We start from the raw sequence: 11,390 nt of genomic DNA on the forward strand, positions 1-11,390 counted from the left end.
ACGAGGAGTGGAACACCGACGCGTCCTCCTCGACTAGTGGCGGCGAGGAATGGAATGGCGATGCGTGACCGTCCGGGCGGTGCAGCGAGGGGCGCCTAGGGCTTGGGAGGGGTGATGCCATGGGTGGTCGACGTGAGAGGGAGGGGGAGGAGATAGTGATGAACAGGAGCGTTCTTCCGAATGCCGTGGGAGGCGTAGTATTTATAGCGAGCAATGGCACACCTATGTAAGATATGGACTGAGCTGCACTGTCTTAACTGCAGGTCCAGTTGCATCACTGACATGTGGGCCAGACCCTTGTTGGGTCCACATGTCAGTGACCCAATGCACCTACAATTAAGTAACGGAAGCAGCATCCCGGAAGATATGTTGCGTGATTAACGTAACAGCTACGTGGGCATATTTTTTGGAGTAAATTACGGGGGAGGGAAGGGGTGCAAATATTGCTGGTCACAATGGATTGGACGAGCGTCGGGGGAGGAGAGTCATGCATGCAAAAAATTTCCACACGGGGTGGAGTGGTGGGACCGCCGGAGGGAGAAGGAGAGTCTCGCAGGCATATTGTTTCCACACATGGAGAGGAAAATATTTGGAGACGAACGTGCTTCCTGCAGGTATGGGGAACGATGGATAATAAGTCATCTTGCATGCCGGGCTAGGTATAGTCTCAAGTCATTAAAAACATACACGCCCCACACATGTTCATATTTCAAGGTGCACTAAATTATTGCATGCGATGATTAAGGCTGGCAATAATGGTGGTATCTTAGATGGTATCATGCACACGGGAATAGCAAACATGCTGATGTGGCAAAGAATTAAAAAAGAGAGGGGGGTTAGAGTAACTAGTGTTCATGCATGCATTGGTAAACACATTTTTTTGTGAAGAATGATAGCATTAGTTGAGTACTTTTGCAGACTACAAAAACTATTACACCGCCTCTATCTTGCTAAGAGTAGGTGAAATTTTTTAATCGAGCCCTTTAAACTAGAAGGGTGGTAGTAGTACTGTAATAGCTAACCTTGTTGTGATGACAAGACAGGACATGTCATGCACCTGGATGGAGGAACTAGTTTGCATTGTGCATTTAAGTTTTGTGTGAAGTCAATGTACCTCTACTCTGACCAAACTTCTAGAAAAATGTATCAACAATCACAATGTCAAATCAATATTTTTATACTCATTACAAAACATAGTTCTTATACTCATTATAATCAGTATTGTAGATATTGATATTTTTAGTATAAATTTGGTCAAACACTTTGCAAACGGTTGATGGAAGTAAAAAGGACCAGAGGGAGTATCATACATGCGGAGTAGGGAAAACAAATTGCTCATTTATAGCCGGTCGAAGTCTCAAAGGGTGCGACCGCGCGAGGGAGGCGAAGGTCATGGCAGGCGCGATGGTTGAAGGAATTAAGTGAAGTTACATCCATGCGCCGACATGGCGTGCGAACAAGCAGAAGCTATACCGTCAGGCCTACGATATGGGTCTAGTAGACATGACATCTAGTGGGTCCCGCATAGTTCTCGAGAACTCTTTGGGGGCTTGGAGCCGTTGATCCACCGGACAAGCCAGCAACCCCACGTCGTTCGCACGCCGTACTCGTCCCCGTCTTCTACCTTACAACAGTTTGCTCCCAGTCATCCCGTCCTTTCACATTAGTTCGCTCCCTGTTTTTTTGCAGGGTACAACAGTTCAACTTCTCCTAACCCTCCTCCAAAATCCATGGCATCCCAAATCTCCATGGTCGCCGTTGAGTACCATGTTAGAGAAATCACCAGCGATGAGTTCATCATCATCTACACACATGGATCCTTGACAGTGAAAGCATGGCTTGCTCGCTTCCTACGCATGTTCAACAGTTCAACGGATGAGTGGGTTGCTGGGCTAGATGTTGAGTACACCATAGTTCTGGAAAGAGAGAAGATTTTAAAGGAGGCAGAGAGAATGAAGCCTACCGTGATCCAGGTTTGCGTACATAACGTTTGCTTGGTCTACCACATATGCCATGCCGACATTGAGTGCTAGGATTTTAGGAACTTCCTCAAGGACGAAAGAGTGAAATTCGTTACTGTAGAATTTAGGAACGATAGGGATGTCCTGCATCAGATAGGTCTCGTTGTAGGCCAGCCCTTCGATCTCCAGAAGGCAAGCCTGGTGTCCTCCTCTCAGCCTTCAATGCTAACCCTGGCAGCAGCCATGATTGATCCTTCGTACGCTAAACTGAAGAAACCTCATCACGAGTTTCATCATGCATGGGAGTCAAAGACATTAGATGAAGATCACATCCTATACGCAGCAATGGATGCCTACCTTTGTTTAAATATCTACAAGGGTTGGATGAAGAAGCAGAGCCCAGTGTCCGGTTCAAGCAAAGAAGCGTCGGCGAAGAGGAAGAGGAAGAGGGACGAGGATGAAGTCGAGGACGTGGACTTGGACTCTGAGTAGGTGGCAGTGTCGTCGCTCATGCTGGTTCTACTGCAGTGTCAAGCGGACTAGTTTCTTAGCTTATGTTCAAGGGTGTGTTGTGTTGAGGCCCCAGCAGAACTATGTTTATGTTCTTTCTCGTTATTTGAACTCTTTAGTATGTACAGTAGTACTAGTACTATGTCTTACTACTGTTCTTTTTATAGTTGGTACTACTGCTCGTATCTTCGTGTTCCTACTGTACTTAGTACGTTCGTAGTAGTAATATAATTTGGGTCAGTCGATTTGTGAAAGAAGTTCGACGGAGTGAAGGAAGAAGACGACAGAAGAGGTGGAAGAAGCCCTTCTAGCCATCCATGTTGCATCAAACGGCTCACAAGAGTCGACTGACCCAAATTGCTCCTTCAGATTGCAGGATCCACATGGCATTCAAGGTCTCGAAGGTAGATTTTGCGTCCGCACCTGGTTTGCGGGCTTGACCCGCGCACGACCGGCTTCCGCTGCGACAGCCACCATGCGCGCCTCCTCCGCACGGGCAGGGACGACAATGACATGCTAGTTCCTCCTCGCCGACGTGCTGGAGCACGCACTCGTCCTCCTCTTCGTATGATGCGTGCATAGACGCGGCTCCACCAGCTGCTCGCGTGCTTGGCAGCACGGCGGCATCGCGAGGAGGGACTGCAAACGCCGTGAGTGGGAGAGCCTTCGGCTTCATGGCACAGGGATGGCGGCGACACGGTGGTGATGGGCGAGAAATTGTTGGCCGGAGCAGGTGGGCGCCGGCATGCGCAACGGCGGCACTGGCATATTGATGAGTGCGCATATGGGAGCTTACTTTTGTTTTATATAGGGTTGGTCAAACTGAAAAGAAAACCGTACTAGTACACGTAAACATTAGACTTAGGCAGCGCTTTTATTAGTTAGTACCACAGCCACGATATGGAATCCTGTGCAAGCGCGTGAACCGCGGCCGCGCGGTCGATCGAATGGTGCGTCACCGTGTCACGCTCGAAGGACATCCACCAATCCTTTTTGTGTGTGTGAAAACAATCCCCGAATATTACTTAATTTTTTTTTCTTGGAAAAGTTCTTGACGCTACAATATTTCCATATATTTGAATTTAGCTCCAATTCGTGTTTATTTGGATTTGGACGTTTTAGGTGTGACCTAGTTTTTTTTAATACTAATTTTGTGTGTGTGACTGAGAGAGAATGTGTGTATGTGTCCATATGTGTGTTGTGGCGGAAGGTCAATGTGGAGACGGTGTGCGTGTGATATAGACATAGAGAGGTGCGAATGTGCAAATGATCATGCATGAGTGAGACATAGACAGATGCCGATACGTTGTGTATACATGAGAGAACGGTCTTCTAGTTTACTTGTGTGTGTGTGTGTGTGTGTGAGAGAGAGAGAGAGAGAGAGAGAGAGGAGCATCCGTAACACAACAACCATCTCTCTCGGTTCTTCCGTCCCTCGCACGATCGCATGTAACACATGCATCAACGTGCACATGTTGACACCCTCACCCGGCCCCTGCCCACCTCAAGGCCCGCACAATCTCTTCGTGAATACCCATTTCTCTCCTTAGGTTTGTTTTCTCTCAATATCTGACACACACACACACACACACACACACACTAACACACACACAACACAATACACACACACACACCCTTCCCCAAGCACACAATTCATCCCCATCCAAGGTTATATGGCAACCACTCTCGCTTGTGCTTCTTTGCACCCCAGCATGCACAACACCTCAATCTTCAAAGAGGGCATCTAGGAGATCAAAGACGGTGACCACACCGCGCTAGAGAATGCGGGGCCATTGGAAGCATGATGATATGACGACGGCTGACTGACTCCTCCCCCCATCCTCTCTCTCTCTCGCACAAAATTACCAATCCCTCTCTCCCCCACACAAAATTATCAATCCCTCAACACACGAGATCCTTCCGTCTCGTCCATGTTTTTCCGGCTCTCTCATCAAACATGTTGTCTCTTCTCCTTCCATGTATACAAAATCCGGATGCACACACATCTCAAGTATATTACATGTCTCCATCTTTCTCACAGACCTAACTTCGTCCTCTCTCTTTCTCTCTCTCTCTCTCTCTATCTTGTTAGGTTTGTCTCCTACTCTCTCGTCCACATACATACAATCTTTCCCGCCCTATCTGCTCCATCTTCGCAAGCTCTCTCTGCATGTTTCATTCACACATTGGGATATGTTCAAAAGGTTGCTTCTATAATGGCTGATTTAGTGTTATGGTTGGTTTCGTTGCATCCTACAAAGTAATAACTATGAAATTCATTTAGATTCTCATTTGACTGGGATTATGTGAGTTTGAGCATGTTGTAAAGTACTATAGACCTTGTATACATATTGGAATCCGACAATGATTGTAACTATTGAATTGTATAGACCATTACATTTGAAGTCAGTAGCCTAATATATTTATTTCATAATTTCAACAAATGATTAGTTCACTACAAACTAAGAGAACAAATGTGTACTCCCTCTGTTTTTATTTAAGTCCGGGTATTAGCATTGTTCAAGTCAAGTTTTCTAAACTCTCAGAAAGCTTATAACAAAAAATATTAACATATATAATAACAAATAAATACCATTAGATTCATTATTGAATGTACTTTCACATCATACATATTTGTTATGGTAAATGTTTATATTTTTCTATAAACTTGGTCAAACTTTAGGAAGTTTGACTTTGGTCAAACCTAATATGCAGAGTTTACTAGTACTACTCGCTAGTTGCTTAGCTGAATCACTCAACACGCCACCACTACAAGAAATCAGTTAATACATGACGTATTTCCGGTGACGTTCCAAGAATCCGTCATGAACCAGCCTAGTACGGCTCCAAAGCCCGCCGAAGCCGCTTGAGCCCGCCTAACCCAACCCTCATATAAAATAATCTAACCCTAAGCCTCTCCCTGCCCCATCTCGTTCTCCCTCCGCCGCCGCCCCCATAATCTTCTTCCTCTCCCCGATCCACTCCTTTGGGTCCTCCGCACACCCACCGCTCCGATCGGCTCTCCTACACACCATCGTCCCAATCCCCACCTCCTTGTCCCAATCCCCACGTCCCCGGCCTCTCCAATCCTTCCTCCACTCTCAGTTCGACGGCGCCAGCAGCCTGAGTGATGAGATCCGCTTCTTGGGCGCGCGCAGATCCAGCATGGGCTCAACCCCCGATGTTGGCCTTGTCGGAGCAGGGCGACCGTGTGGTCGCCGGTCTAGACAATGGCTCGCGGGATTCCGGTGTGGCTCCCGTCCCTTCTGTTGGCTTCCTCGACACCATGGCCTCATGATGCTGCTTCGACCACAGGTGAGGTTCATTTGCCTAAGCTGGTAGCCACTACAGCCGTTCGTGGGCAGGGTGGGAAGCCTAAGGCTGGTGCGTGGCCTCCTTCTTCAATAAATTGCTTAAGCTTGGCTACTGCCTTCTCCAAATCTTAGGGTGTTGTGCGTGCGTGCTGACGTAGCGGCGGCCGCGGCTATCAAGGGCTAGGGCGTGTATATGAGTGAGGTGTGTGTGCGTGTAGCAGCCAGTGTGTTGTGTTTGCGGGTTTCCTCTCTGAAACTTTAACACTGAATTTTCTCTGTATCTTTACACTGCAGGGTACCCAATAGAGACAGAAGGCACATGTTTGTCAACCAGCTGCACTATGATATGTGGGCTTCTATCTAGATCTAATTTAGTTTAGTTTTCTACCAAGATCTAATTTAGATTAATTTTCTACCAAGATCTAATTCTGTTTAAATTTTTCTAACAGTTTGATGTATCTTTGTTCTCTAAATAAATATAATTAGCTGTTCTATATGCATTCAGTTTAGTTTTCTATCAAAATATAATTCTGTATGAATCAATGTAATCAAGTGGTGAATAATTTCATCAAATAGAGACATGATTTCTGTTACTGTATTAATATGGCGACATGTTCTTTTTAAAGTTTTCTCCACACACTTCTGTCCATATTGGCAACTGCAGCTCACTGAATACATATTATGAGAATTATGTTTAATCTAAATATAAGAAGAAAATTACATCGGTATAGTGTGGCAGTCCTACAGTTATAATATAGAGATTTAAACCTGTTCATTTTTATACTAATTACATGTAGTCCCGCCATCGTTAGTTGTGCGCCTACTAGTACTAGAACCAATGCCACGTTAGTTCACTCTCCCTCAACCTGGAGGCACACAGCAAGCTAGCAGTTGCCAAAATAGTGAGACACATTTCTTCTTCAACTTATGTGCTCCCTGCCTCCAAGCCTGGTCGCCCTCTGCAATAGTTTTGTCGACAAGTTGTGATGTCTACTGTCTGATCCTAAATCTTTTCCCTGATGTTTTCCCATCTTTTTCTTGATTATGATCTCTGTTTTTGGGATGCAGGTTTAGGTGGTGCTGTAGCAGCCGTGCCGCTGCATGGCGCACAATAGAGCTCGAGAGGGTGACCGCGATAAATTTGGTGGAGCTGCTCCGTGATGAACCAGGGGTTGGTTCTCTACTACCAGTCCTATCATTTCTCCGTGATGAACCAGGGGTTAGGCATTTTTCACCATGTTGTGATAATTAACTAATTTTTTTGTGCCCCTTTGATCTTGGTGGTGAAATTTATAGTCTCATGCACTTGAATTAGAGTAACACCAGCATGCATGTTGTTAAGAGAAATAACTGATACATCATATGCAGTATCTCTTAAGAGAACCATTTGCCACTTAGTTCTATATATTTATTTGTGGCCGTGGCTCATAGTTATTTTGCATGCCATTTGAATTTTACTTGGCAAGCAATTGTTTTTACTACTGTAAGTGCTTCGGATAAACATTTAGTTTCATGTGTATACTTGTTGCCACATGAAAATTTGAAGCTTATGCCTGCCAGGTCGACGAGTAGCGATTCCGCTTCACTGATATTGTTTGTTAGTAATGCCATTTTCTCGGCGGGTTTATGTGGCCTCAACTACTGCAGAGTAGGCGTGTTCTTGAATGTATGTTCTATTATGTTGTCACTTATATGTAAACTTGATTAGACTTTCTTTTTACCCACTTTTATTTGGATTAAGTTTCGGCAACCTCGTGTTTATTTTTGTTTTTAAGTAGATACTTTGTTATTCTCATATGTAGGCATGGTAAAATTTAAGAACTTTGGACAACAAGTAATTTATTTTTGAAGTTTGTTCTAATTCTCTCATTTCTACCGTCTAGTATCTAATGTTGTTGTAAATATGTTAGGTATGATTAGGTAGCGGGCTTCTTGGTGCTGGCCATCACAATCCGCCATGACATGATCCTTACCATCAGGAGGGCTGACGACAAAAACTTGAATAACAACCTTAGTAGTATCATATGTTCTATCGTTGTAAATTGGATTATACTGGTTCCTAGTGTTGTTCTGGGATATTTTGTGAATATATTCTGTAAGTTATCATTACATGCAGGATTTTGTAAGCTGATGCGGTGTAGATACCAATGGATAGCTGCATATTGAATATCCGTGTAATATATGATCATACTTTGGAAATATTTCGCTTTGGCCCAAAGTTGGTATTACGATTTGTGTAATGCATTATGCTAAAAAATGTACTGGTTCAAAATTGGTGTGGTAGATATGTGCTGGAAGAAATTTAAATTGTGCCTACATCGATGACGATTTCTGTGACGAAAATGATGTCCATGTAGGCAGCCACGTCATTCCAATTGGGTGATGAAAAATCCTATGTGGCGTTGGTTCTGTGACGGTTCCTTCCATCATGAATGGTTGGGCCTAGTTTGGGTTGGGCGGGCTTTGGGCAGATCCATGACGGTCAATGACTGTCATGGAAGGCCTGATGTCAAATTATGACGCGATATACATGACAGATTCCAAGTCCGTCATCGATGGACACCCATGACAGTTCTGCATTGATGCGTGACGGACGAGGACCGTCACGTATTAACATGTTTCTTGTAGTGCACACGGGGAGTTCTATGTCACAAAATTTTGAGGTCGGTAGGAAAATCTCCCGCGACCCTGATTCGAGCAGTGGGAAGTTACCATCATAGCCTTTGGAACAGGCCTACAGATGACGCTTGGTAGGGGGCTGTTTTCGTAACTTTAGGTCACCCTACCCAGCCAACCCCACCCCGGCACCCAGAGTAGTACACTTGAATACTCCCCATTTTATATCCCCACCGCAAAATAGACTTCTCCACGGCACCGCAGCCTTTGTGCTCCTCCCCTTCTACATCGGTGCACTCATCCACTGCAGCGCATCTGCCTCATCGATGACCTCATATGCCGCACTGGAGCCAGTCCACCGTCGTCGCTGTACACGGAGCCTGTTCCCCGACACCATCTTCCACGGTCTCGGATCTACTTCCTAGAAGCCGACGCCAAGCGCAGAAGCACCACCGTCATGGACAATGAACTGACTCCCATTACCGACCATGACTCACAAAGGCCGCCGCGACCATCGTTCTCCTCCTCGATTGGTAATGTGTGTATTGAATCACTTAGTAGTACATGTGCAATTCCAATTTTGTTCATACCTACCCTTCAAATTTCATGGGTGCTATTGTTCCCGTAAAAGTAATTGGTTATAGCCTCCATTGTCCAATAGAATATCAGCTTGTAATTGTGCGTCGCTCCTGTATCGCGCTATGCTTGGGTTGGTTTTTCATCTGCAACCAGTAGTGTGGCAAATGATGGAAAGTTTTTTAGAACTAGCAAGATGCCCATGCGTTGCACGCATCAAGATGCATTTGTATGAGTAGTTTATCTTGTGGGAGAAAAGGATGAACGAGGGAAGGCCTTATTTGCAAATCTGGAGAGGGGTATGGGTATCTTTTTGCAAAATTCCCATTGTTTCCTTCCTACCTGTCAGATATAATTCGGACGGCCTATATTGCAGGATGGCAGGCACACCATCATCACCAACTCTGTTTTTTTATAAGAAAAAAAGTATAGAGAAAAAAAGTAGACAGTAGAGAAGTAGAGATAAATATTAAATATAAAATAAATATAACAGTAGAGAAGAGAGTAGATATAGCAGAGACGTCGGGAAAGGACCGTGCGTGCGGGAAAAAGCGGTCGGGCGTGCGCTAGTTTTGGCGCGCGACGTCCGGCGCGCTTTATAAAATCCAACGCCCTCCCACCGCTCTGTGCCTTGCCACCGCTCTCTTCCCGCTCTGTGCCTCGCCACCGCTCTCTCCCCGCTCTTTCTCGCCTCGCCGCCATCGTGCCACCATGCCGCCACGTCACCGGGAAACTAGGGGATACCGCGGCGTCCACGCGCGCCCCTCCGGCAGCTTCTTCGCCCGATATCCGGTTCCATCGGATGTGCCTCGTCCTCGGCAATTTCGACACCACCACACAAGGCCGCCAGCGCGTACGACGCGACTGTGTGGCGCCTCCGGTGGCCTCATAGAAGATTGAACTTCCCCAACATGCCGACGCGGGAGCGGGCGCAGGAGCTCGCGCCTCTGCCGCGGCTTAGCACCGACGAGGATCATCACGACAACCAGAGGCAGGAGCATCGTCTCGGCATCACCGAGATGGACGAGGAAGCCATGGCGCTGTGGCGCCAACGCTTCTCGTAGGACATCATCAGCGAGCGCGAGTTCTATGCGCAAAGGAGGGCGGAGAGGGATAAGAGGAGGTCAGAGCAAGTCGCCTATTGTGAGGACAAGCGTAGGCGAAAAGTGAACGTTCAATTGAACATGAGGCTAGGAGTAGCGTCGCCCTGGGAATCCAACGACAATCGGTATCTTAACGCCTACAGTCAGACGTCAGTGGAGGACATCACCGAGGAGGAGTGGGACAACGAGGAGTAGTTGAATTATCAAGTTTTTTTATCTATCAATGCTAAGAACTATCCTCTACTCTCTAGTCCCTCTACTTCTTGATCTCAACACTGTAAACGCTTTTTTAAAGTGCCGCGTGTTGCGATTATATTGGAGATGCTCTATGGCAGACGAGTGCTTTAATGTTGCCCACAAGATGCGCGAGTATTACTAGTAGTATATTTTTCTTGTCATGTTGAGATTTTGAAACCACGAGTGCGAACATGCAGAGTAGCAATGAAGACCAAGCACGGGATATTGGGGACATCTTCAAGGAGCGTGGCAAGTTAAAGAGGAGCTGCACCAAACCTATAAAATGAGCTTTAGTTAGTAACACCCTTTCAATTACTTTTGTTTAGCCTCATGTTCTTCGATGTGTATATGTTGTAGTTTCTGTTTCTCTTAAGCCTCGTGTTCTTCCATGTGTAATAAGAAGAGTCTTAATCGTCCTAATGCTTTCGTTTTTAGCTTGATGTAGGAAGTGGGTGTTCTCACCTTGTAGTCTATTTTTATATATTTTTTCCTTTTGAATTCACTTCTCCGAGTTCTGTTTATCTGGCTTCTACTAAATGGATCTGGGTTGCTTTGAGTATTTATGTAAAAAATAAGTAACTTCATGTCAGGATGCAGTTCCTGCGAGGAGGGAAGTATGGTCAACCTCGAGATCATGTTTCCAAAATGAGGCTGGAATACACACAAGGTGCCAGTTCCCTAATGATGCTGGATTAGACACAAGGTGCAAATTCCCGGATGATGTAGGATTACACACAAGCCAAGTGGAGTCGTCAGCTGTTCGTGTCCTCGTGGTTGTAGTAAAGGCTGAAAGAAAGCATGCAGCAACCCTTGAGAATGTAGCTGAGTTCCTGAAGAAGCGAAAAGAGCAATCAGATGCTCTCTTCACCCAAGCCAAAGAAGAGATGGAAGAAGCCAGAAATAAGCTAGCAGAGGCAGAGCAGGCTAGGCGTCTCCTGCTATCTAAAGCTGTTGTCAATACAAAATTTCCTTCATAATAGCTAGGTTAAAATGTTTATCCAGTAAGCTGGCCTATTGTGATGTCCATGCATCTACTAATGTGGCACAAAATATTGTTTTGGATCATGTAATAA

The 11,390-nt window shown here is 45.7% G+C and overlaps 1 long non-coding RNA gene across 1 annotated transcript; it reads left to right on the forward strand.

Annotated features, from left to right (window-relative positions):
* The first annotated feature begins 5,409 nt into the window (after positions 1–5,409).
* Positions 5,410–7,911, forward strand: LOC123116332 (uncharacterized). Its single transcript, XR_006457036.1, has 4 exons — positions 5,410–5,786; positions 6,080–6,133; positions 6,854–7,004; positions 7,696–7,911. It is a non-coding gene; the product is annotated as an uncharacterized lncRNA (long non-coding RNA).
* The last annotated feature ends 3,479 nt before the right edge of the window (positions 7,912–11,390 follow it).

The sequence above is a fragment of the Triticum aestivum genome, chromosome 5B (genome assembly GCF_018294505.1).
Source record: "Triticum aestivum cultivar Chinese Spring chromosome 5B, IWGSC CS RefSeq v2.1, whole genome shotgun sequence".
Classification (NCBI taxonomy): domain Eukaryota; kingdom Viridiplantae; phylum Streptophyta; class Magnoliopsida; order Poales; family Poaceae; genus Triticum; species Triticum aestivum.